Raw genomic sequence first — 9,522 nt, forward strand, 5'->3', positions numbered from 1 at the left:
AATGTCCATGTAAATAGATGTGCATGAACTTTGGGCCCAATCCCATCCAACTTTCCAGCATCGGTGCAACTGCAATGCAGCTCCAAGGTAAGGGAACAAATGTTCCCATACCTTGAGGAGGCCTCTGTGACTGCCTCTCCACCACAGGATGCAGTGCACGCCCCATTGGCATGAATGCACTGGCACTGGAAAATTGGATAGGATTGGGCCCAGTATCATCTAGGAGTTAGTGTGTTGCACTTTGATCAGGGACACCAGGGGTAATATCCCCAGTAGCTATGAAGCTGACTGGATGAACTTAAATCAGTCACAGCCTCTTAGCCTACCCTACCTTACAGGGTTGTTCTGAAGATTAAATGGGGTAAGCCATGCCTATGTATCCCATCCAGAGTTCAATGAAATAAGGCTGAGATACGAATCACTATACAGTATTAACCTGCCATGACATTTTATATGCTAGTGAGGCTCATTTTAAATGGATTGCTTGCAACAGGTTGTAGAATGTTCTGAATATTGAAGCTACATTAGAAAAGCAAATGACTTGAGAAGGAGAGACTCTTCTAGGGTAAGTGGAGGACTACAACATACGAAGCAGTATATATGGAGCTGGATGTTGTGGGGAGGTGGGGGGAAATAAGTCAATCAGTGCTCCCTGATTTGAGAGCAGGAAAATTAGGTTCCTGTTTCTGGTTGTAGAATGCTGGAGGATGTGGCATTATGATTTAGACAGGCTGTGCTGGAAGGGGTGCAGAGGTAGCAAATGCTCCGGGCTGCAGTCTGGCTGGGGGCCACAGTCTGGCTGCCCGCCAATGCAATTGCCCCCTCCCCCCACGATCACTGCTCATGCCTCTTGCAAAAAGTGCCAGAAAAGAACAGCAGGGGGGTTCGCAGTCTCTGGCCACTTGCTCTCCTTGCTCCAGAGGCTTGGGGGGGGGGAACCAGAAGGCTTGGGGGGGCAAGGTGTGGAGAGGTGGCAGAGCAAGGGGAACAAGTGACCAGAAACTCCAATCACTGTTCACAACAATTGGGAGGTGAGCAGGAGGGATTGGGGGAGGTAGTGGATTTTTTTTATTTTTCAATTTTTTTAAAAAAAGTGGGTGTGATGTCACACCTGGAAGTGATGTTGCTTTCCAGGTGTGACATGGGGGGGGGCATCATTTTAAACTTTGCCCTGGGCTCCAGGGTGGCTAGCTATAACTGCAGCCCCCCTACAAAAGGTTACTATTGCTGGTAGCGCCCGAAACTGAGCAAGTTACCAGTGACAAATGCATGTAGTCACAGAGTTAAGCACCATGAAAGAGATTTACCCACTTTGCAGATGTACCTCCTACTCCTTGGACTGGAAAATGAAGAGGGGGACATTGCAGAAGAGGAAGTGTTGCTCTCGCCCACCCTTCCACTCCCTCTCACTTCTGCTCTACCCCCTCTTCCTTTTTCAATCCAGGGAGCTGGGATGTGGAGGTGGATGCCTAGCCAATCTGCCGACAAAAGCAACTGCCTTGGTCACCCTCATGGATAGGTCAGCCCTACTTCTTCGGTGGGAGGTGGGGTGGAAACAGTGCTGCAGCTGCTGTCTCAAGCTATGGCCTGAGGTGAATAGCTAGGATTTGGTGGAGAAGAAGAGACCATATTCCCACAATAACTAGGACTCTTTGATGTGGCTCTTTGGTAGGGCTCCCTTCCTCATATTTCCTGAGAAGAGCAGGAGGCATTGAGAGGGAACCGGAGCTCCGACCTCAACCCTCTGGCAGTTTTCTGCAGCTGCCTTTGCTCACCTGTGGTCCAACTCCTTTTCCTGCCAAGCTCTCTTTTGCCCTTGCTTTACCACCCAGCCAAGCAAACCAAAGCAGCAGCAGCAGCAGCATGTTTCCTGCTGAGTTTCCTCCCAACTTGGCCAAACTCAGTCACAGCAGCGGAGGACACATGTGCAGAGTTGTGCCTTATGATATTTATCCCACCTCTTCCAGGAGACCTGAGATGAGGAAGGTGAATAATGCCTCATTTGAAGTGCTGAAGCACCTTGACACCCTGGGCAGTAATTTTCACTTCTGCTGCAGCAGCGCCCTCCCACTCTTTGGAAGGTCACAGGTGCGCATGGGAGCCTCCAATGACTGAGGCAGAGCCAACCATCACAATGAGTCAGAGTGAGGAGGTCAAAAGTCGGGTTGCCAACCCTCCAGAACTGGCCTGGAGTTTCTGTGAATCAGCATCCATCTTTAGGTGACAACTGCAAGCAATCCTGGAGTTTTAAACAGGGCTTCCAGGAATTCCCAACATTACATGATGCTGGAAAATAATCTCCAGATACAGTTTCTGTCAATGCTGGCAACCCTACTGCAGAGGTGGTGGATTCACCTGGAACTCATGAAACCATTGGGCCCTATTCATGAACTGCCCAGATCAGGTTGGCACCTGGGGCTACTGGGTGTTGGGGCTTTGCAAATGTCACATTCTCCTTGAACATGTGCTGTGGTCCTTTTCCTTCAACGGAGCGTCAGTACTATAATATTTATCTCAGAAAGCAAACTTTAAAGGATAGTTATTGTACTAAAATTTCCACCCCTACTTTTTCCATCTTTTCTTACCTTTTTCTCCTTCTTTTTCTTAACTTTTTTGTCTCCCTCCTTCTTGTCTTTCTCCTTCTCTTTTTCCTTGTCCTTGTCGTCTCTCCCAAATACTACAGACAGTAACAAGAAGTCAGAAGACACAGGAATATGAAACTGGGTGTGCTGTGATGTTTACCAAGCAGGGTGGGAGACTCATTATTTTCTCCAACTAAAACATCTTTCCAAATGTTAGTGCACATGATGGCTAAGCTTTTTGGCCAAGTGTGCCACACATCATGCGTGAGACTGCAACACTTTAGCATGCATCACTATGGTGCATGTGCAGTCCAAAGGCCTGCTGTAGTTTTGTCTCTAGTCTACTGAGTCAAGGAGTGGGCAATAGCAAAGCTGGGACATGCAGGAATGCAGGCCCTTACTGTCCAGTCTAGTTCAGCTTAAAAGTCCTGTTGCAGCAGGTGCCACTTGGGCAACTGTGCCACAGATTGGTGAGATACCTTGTTTATCTACAAGAAAAACATGCAAAAACTTCCCCAGACGTCTAACTGGAGACACATTCCACTCTCTGGTCTGCTCATTACGTAGATGGAAACCTCTGGTGGCCTTAGAACAGGAAGAGGATAAAGTGAATAGGGAAGGACAGAGTCCATCTCAAGCCCTTAGCTACAAGAAGAAGCAAATGCCAGCATGATGGTTAGTCTGGGCATATTTGTGAATATTTTGTCATATTTGGGCATGTTTGTGAATAGGGTTACATGCTAAGCTATGCTGTGAGTGAGCTGCTGTCACAAAGTGACACAGTAAACACCAACAGAGATGTATCTGAGGAATTCAGATTTAAGCCCATAAACAGTTATGCAGATATAAAGGTGTGGGAAGTTAGATAAAACTGTGTTGCAGTACAGAAATGGATAGAATTTGGAGTTGATGATGAGGGAGAGAGATTTTATGTTAACATCTTATTTGAAATAAAAAATCTTGGGATGATTTTCCATAAAGATTCAAAGCAGAAGAGACGCACCTTTTAAGATTGAAGACATTCTTCAGTTACTTCACAGTTCTTGCTAGGAAGTTCAGAATACCTTAATATCTGAACCTGAGGTTCTTTGGCCAGTATCCTACAACGTCCTTGTGCAGAAGCAGGACTGATAGTTCCCTATGTAGGAGGGGAAAAACACATGTGAAAAGTGCATTGGAATCTCTGTGGAAGATCTTTGAGTCCAACCTGTGTATTTGGAGCAAGCCGTCCTCATGGGACCAGTCTTGGGAGAGTTGATATGATATTAGCTGATATGATACTGGCTTATTTCCAAGCCCATGCAGAGAGAAACCTGTTTGACCTGTTGTCTCTTGGTTTCACCTGCAGCCTCACATACCTCAGAGTCACCCATCTAATAATTAACAAAGACTGGATGATACACTATGGACTTACAAATTTGTTTGCTGTGTAACAAACGAGCACTATTAATTTTATTACTCTCACTGGAAAATTTCAGATTTTCCTCCTTAGTACTGGAAAAGCTAAAAAAAAAAAGTCACTGGTAAAACCACTGAAGAGGAAATCAAGCCAATGCAAATATTTCTTTCCTCCATGAGCTTCTTTTCCTGATGCAAATTTGATAAGCCCCAATGTTTACATTTCCTAGAGGCTTGCCTCTGGTGATCAGCCTCACTTCCCCAAAACACTGAAGAACCTCACAGCAAAATGTCAGGACCTCAGCTCCACCAATCATACATAATGGGCACAGCCCAGAATCCCAGTCCAATACGCAACCCTTCAAACTGCACATCCAGTGGAGATTACTGTCTTGCCCACCACAGATGGAGTAGTAAATGATCTAAAACCAAAGCATGATAAAGGAAAATAATCTCACCTGGTGGAGAGGAAAGACTGTCAGCCTCCTAAATACTCTGTTGGCTGACTGAGATGTAGCTCATGCTTTATTAGTTCCACTGTCTCTCCTCCCACAATATGCTCTGGAAGAGAAGAAAAACTGGTTCAAGAGCCCTGCCCCAGAACATGCATCAGAAGGTGTGGCTGCAACCCTTGCTTAGGCAAAGGTCATTCTTGAACCCTGACAGTCTCTAACAGAAACTTGAAATATGAAGCAGTTAAACCAGACTTGTGAGTTAGCTGAAACATGATTTCCCTCTCTCTCCCTGAATTACTCCAAAATGGTAACAAATCCACTGAAAGAAATGGAAGCCAACGATGGGAGAACTTGGCTTAATATTTAGCAGATTTCTCAGTAGACAATTGTAAAAAAAGCAACTCTCTCAGAGCTCTCTTTCAGCACATAATGTTGGTGCATGCATACTTATGGTGCAATATGCATGCACTTTATTGCATTGTGCCCTGGGGACTGCAGTTTCCAGCACCAGACATGGATGAGAGCCACTCAGAAATTCAACTTTAAACTTCTGTCTCCTCTGAAACACACATATCCAAGAACAAGAGTTTCAGTTCAGGCTAGCGGTCTGCATCAATAAAATGTTCACAAGGAACACTAAAGAGGATAGGACCAAATTGAGAAAACTTCTTGCTATCAGTTTAGAGTGGAATCCTAACAGTGCGCTTGGCCGGCATAAGTCCCTTGCGCCAGTCCAAGAGTGTCACAAATGTGCCATAATTCACATTCACAACTACTATGGAGTTGGCCACGCCAGTGCACAAATGTGTGCTAGTGCACAGAGGCCACATCCAGCCTCTGTACTGCTGAAAACAGGCAAGATTGCACAAGACAAGTGTGGGGGGTGGGGAGGGTGACACGAAGGCTGAACAGGGTTGTTTGGGGGCAGGGGAAGGTGGGGGAAGGTGGGCCAGTGGACAGACTGGGGCTGGGATGAGGTGGGACCAGCCTGGGCAACCTAGGCTTTATTCTCACCCCCCCACCTCAGCCAGCCTAGTGTTGCACTGGGCTGCTTGAATCTGCACCAGTGATTTTGCTAGTGCAAGTTCACATAGTTCCGTGGGGTGGCTGCCATTATATGGGGTAAGGGGAAATAAATCCCCTTATTCCGAATTGCATGGCAGCCGCCTTCTAACCTGTGTGAGATACAGTAGAGGCCAGTTGGCCTGCCTGTTCCAGTGCAGGCCTGCCCATCAGGTGACCAGATCACCGAGTGTATCATAAATAACAAGGAATAAAAATTAAAGAGCTTGGGCGTACATGTCTACAAAGCAGTTGACCATCATAATTCACTTGGATTGACAGCAGTCAGTGAGCAAAATCTTTAATTTAATCTTTAATTTAATATTAATCTTTAATTAATATTAAATATTTTGCTGTGGCTGAAATGCTCACTGACTGCTGTCAACCCAAGTGAATTTAATATTAAATTTAAAGGTCTTTCATTTTGCTTTTAAATTTAATATTTAATTTAATATTTTGCACATGCACTACAGTGCAGCTCAAATGCTGACAGTGCACGTCTAGGACCTCATTTCACTTTATGAGCTGGAGAAGAACGTCCGGAGGGAAATGATGCTCAATTCATCATACCACAGAGCATTAAGAGCTGGACAAATTCATATTCCTAACAAGGTAATTAAGAACTCTTGCAACTTCTGTATATATTATAGAACTGCTGTGTTGCCTGGAGGATGTGCTTCTCAATTTGCACTGTGAAAATAGGCAGGTGGAGGGCCATTTACACTTTATGTGACATATGATTGCTGTGGTAAATCCATTAAGTGTGGGGGAGGTACATGCCTTCAGACATTTGAAGACACACAGTACATTTGCCCACTGCATGTTGTTTTTGTCTATTTAACCCATTTCTGCCCAGTCCACAGATGTACACAATTGATCCCTGTTGTGAATATGCAACACTGGGCAGAAATGACTTATGGAGGCTTTCCTGTACCCACCACTTCCTTTCCACTTCCTTTCCAACCATGATGGCAACTGCTGTTTTAAGGAAGGTTAGACCAAAGAGCACCTTGAAGCCTCTCGTCAGAGTCATGACCAAAAATACATAATCTACTCTAAGTGGTATTCTACAAATGTAAATAACTTCTCTTCTCAAGCGCATCGGTAAAGCAGCTACCACGTTTTCCAGACTCACAAAGAGAGTACACTTCTGTACTGCAGCGAGTCATGGACTCTTCGCTCACAACAGGAGAGGAAACTGAGCGCTTTCCACATGCGCTGCCTCCGACGCATCCTCGGCATCACCTGGCAGGACAAAGTTCCAAACAACACAGTTCTGGAACGTGCTGGAATCCCTAGCATGTATTCAAAGCTGAAACAGAGACGCCTGCGTTGGCTTGGTCATGTCGTGAGAATGGATGATGGCCGGATCCCAAAGGATCTCCTCTATGGAGAACTCGTGCAAGGAAAGCGCCCTACAGGTAGACCACAGCTGCGATACAAGGACATCTGCAAGAGGGATCTGAAGGCCTTAGGGATGGACCTCAACAAGTGGGAAACCCTGGCCTCTGAGCGGCCCGCTTGGAGGCAGGCTGTGCAGCATGGCCTTTCCCAGTTTGAAGAGACACTTTGCCAACAGTCTGAGGCTAAGAGGCAAAGAAGGAAGGCCCATAGCCAGGGAGACAGACCAGGGACAGACTGCACTTGCTCCCGGTGTGGAAGGGATTGTCACTCCCGGATTGGCCTTTTTAGCCACACTAGACGCTGTGCCAGAACCACCTTTCAGAGCGCGATACCATAGTCTTTCGAGACTGAAGGTTGCCAATACAAAAATAACTTCTCTTACTTTTGAACTTGGAATACTAGTGTATGCTGCCAGTACTTAGCATTACAGCTGTTATTTAGGACTAGTTAGTTTTTCATTCATTAGATTGCTATCCTGTCTTTTGATCTCTTTTGATCCTAGGGGGATGCTTATAAAAGATAGGGTTTTAATTATGTAAGCAAGCATACCTTCCTCACATAAACATTCCCATGCTCGGAGCCTCTTCTTCTTCAAGTTATTCAATTTGCACAAGCTGTTTTTTTACTGCAGGGCATGACTAAACAAACAGCCTGGGCTGGGCAACTTATATGGGGCTCAGGGGTTGATTTAGCTCTCCTGCTCAGGGGAATTGCTCCTTGTGTTCATGATATGGCAAAATGTTCCTGTTGCACTTAATACTCCTGTCCTAATAATGACATCAAGCTGTTTGGGTGCAAAGCGTCAAAGGAAGGAGAAATTGCAGGTAGGCAGAAATGCTCCTTTCTCCGCCCCATCCCCCGATTATACTGGTACTTCAGTATTTCTAATTCTCAGCCCTAACTGCCAATAATTTAGTATACTTTTTATTAACAACACTATACTGACTATTATATTGTTCTTTTTTAGGCTAACCATGGCAGGAATTTAAAGGTCAAAACACTGCCAACTTCTCAATATGGAAAGGAGGTCAATAATGCCCCTTTGGACATTCCTGGTAGGTTTCAAGGTTTCTAAACTGGAAAAAGAATGAGCATGCAGGTTATAATCCCTTGTTTCCAATAAAATTCTGCACCCATCTTCTTCTGTTCCACTTCCTCACCATTCACCTGTAAGGTATGCCATCCATTTCCATCTGTAATATCCTGAGGGACAGAGAGCTTTCTATTTGTAAGCCCTTGTGATAGCAAACCCACTAATCTCATGGCCACTTCCCAACTGGTGTTGGCAAAGAGAGCATTCAGCTAGATTCTTTGACAAGCAACACCTATCCCAAAGTGTCCTTGTGAGTACATGTTGCATGGATATGGGACTTTTGTCATATAAATTCACATGTCAGATATGATCTAGGAAGTGTTTATAGCAGACTGCTCCTCCTTCGTACTATTATCAGGTTTTAGCTTGGGTAATGAAGTGTATTTCTTTTTTGACTGCACCCGTTTGTGTCCTTTTTCCTTGCAAGTAATACTACTACCTTGTGCAGTTTGTCTCTAATGCCTCATCCTCTTCCTAACCTGATGAGCTTGTCTGTTTCCGATCTGCCTATAAAATCAGCAATGGTAGTATCCCCTAAGCCAAGGAGTGATATTCTTAATAATAATAAAAGTATTCCTTTAGTTTTGGAGTAGGCATTCAATCAGTGTATTGGCCTTCTCACCTTTTTCACGATTAACAGTGAGGCTGAACATCTGTGAAGTTCCTACTTGTTTACATCTGCAAGAGGGATCTGAAGGCCTTAGGAGTGGACCTCAACAAGTGGGAAACCCTGGCCTCTGAGCAGCCCACTTGGAGGCAGGCTGGGCAGCATGGCCTTTCCCAGTTTGAAGAGACACTTGGCCAACAGTCTGAGGCTAAGAGACAAAGAAGGAAGGCCCATAGCCCGGGAGACAGACCAGGGACAGACTGCACTTGCTCCCAGTGTGGAAGGGATTGTCACTCCCGAATTGGCCTTTTCAGCCACACTAGACGCTGTTCCAGAACCACCTTTCAGAGCGCGATATCTTTCGAGACTGAAGGTTGCCAACAGTGTCTGTTCTCATGGCTTCTGTTTTACAACCCCACATATAATAACAAAAATAAAAATGTTTCCCCCACCACTTTTTTAAATGATTGAGTAAGCAAAGTTAGTGATGTCTGCACATGTGATCATTTCATGGTTATTTTTAAGATTCCTTCTTTCCTCCCCTCCCCATTTTAAATAAACTACTCATAGTAAAAGGAGGAAGCACATACATCAAGAACATTATCTGCAGGCCCTAGAGCCTTATGCATTACACAGGACTTGCTTACACTATAGGAAATAGGAAACCTAGAAGGCTGCTAATGAAATGACAACATGCAATTTTGGCTGTATAGTGTGTATGTGGAGATGGTGTGGTGGAAGATTTGGTCTGTTACAAGTGTGCTAGGAAAGGGTTGTTTTCCTTTCATCTTTTTTAGAATTTATTAATCTGCTTGTAGAGAAAACCTTGCATTTTACTGGGTGGAAAAACCATAAGCTGCCCATGACTGCCTTGGTTTTAGTCAATGTTGCAAAACAGAGGAAAATTTATGAAAGTTAAGG

The sequence above is a fragment of the Tiliqua scincoides genome, chromosome 2 (genome assembly GCF_035046505.1).
Source record: "Tiliqua scincoides isolate rTilSci1 chromosome 2, rTilSci1.hap2, whole genome shotgun sequence".
In the NCBI taxonomy this organism is placed as follows: Eukaryota; Metazoa; Chordata; class Lepidosauria; order Squamata; family Scincidae; genus Tiliqua; species Tiliqua scincoides.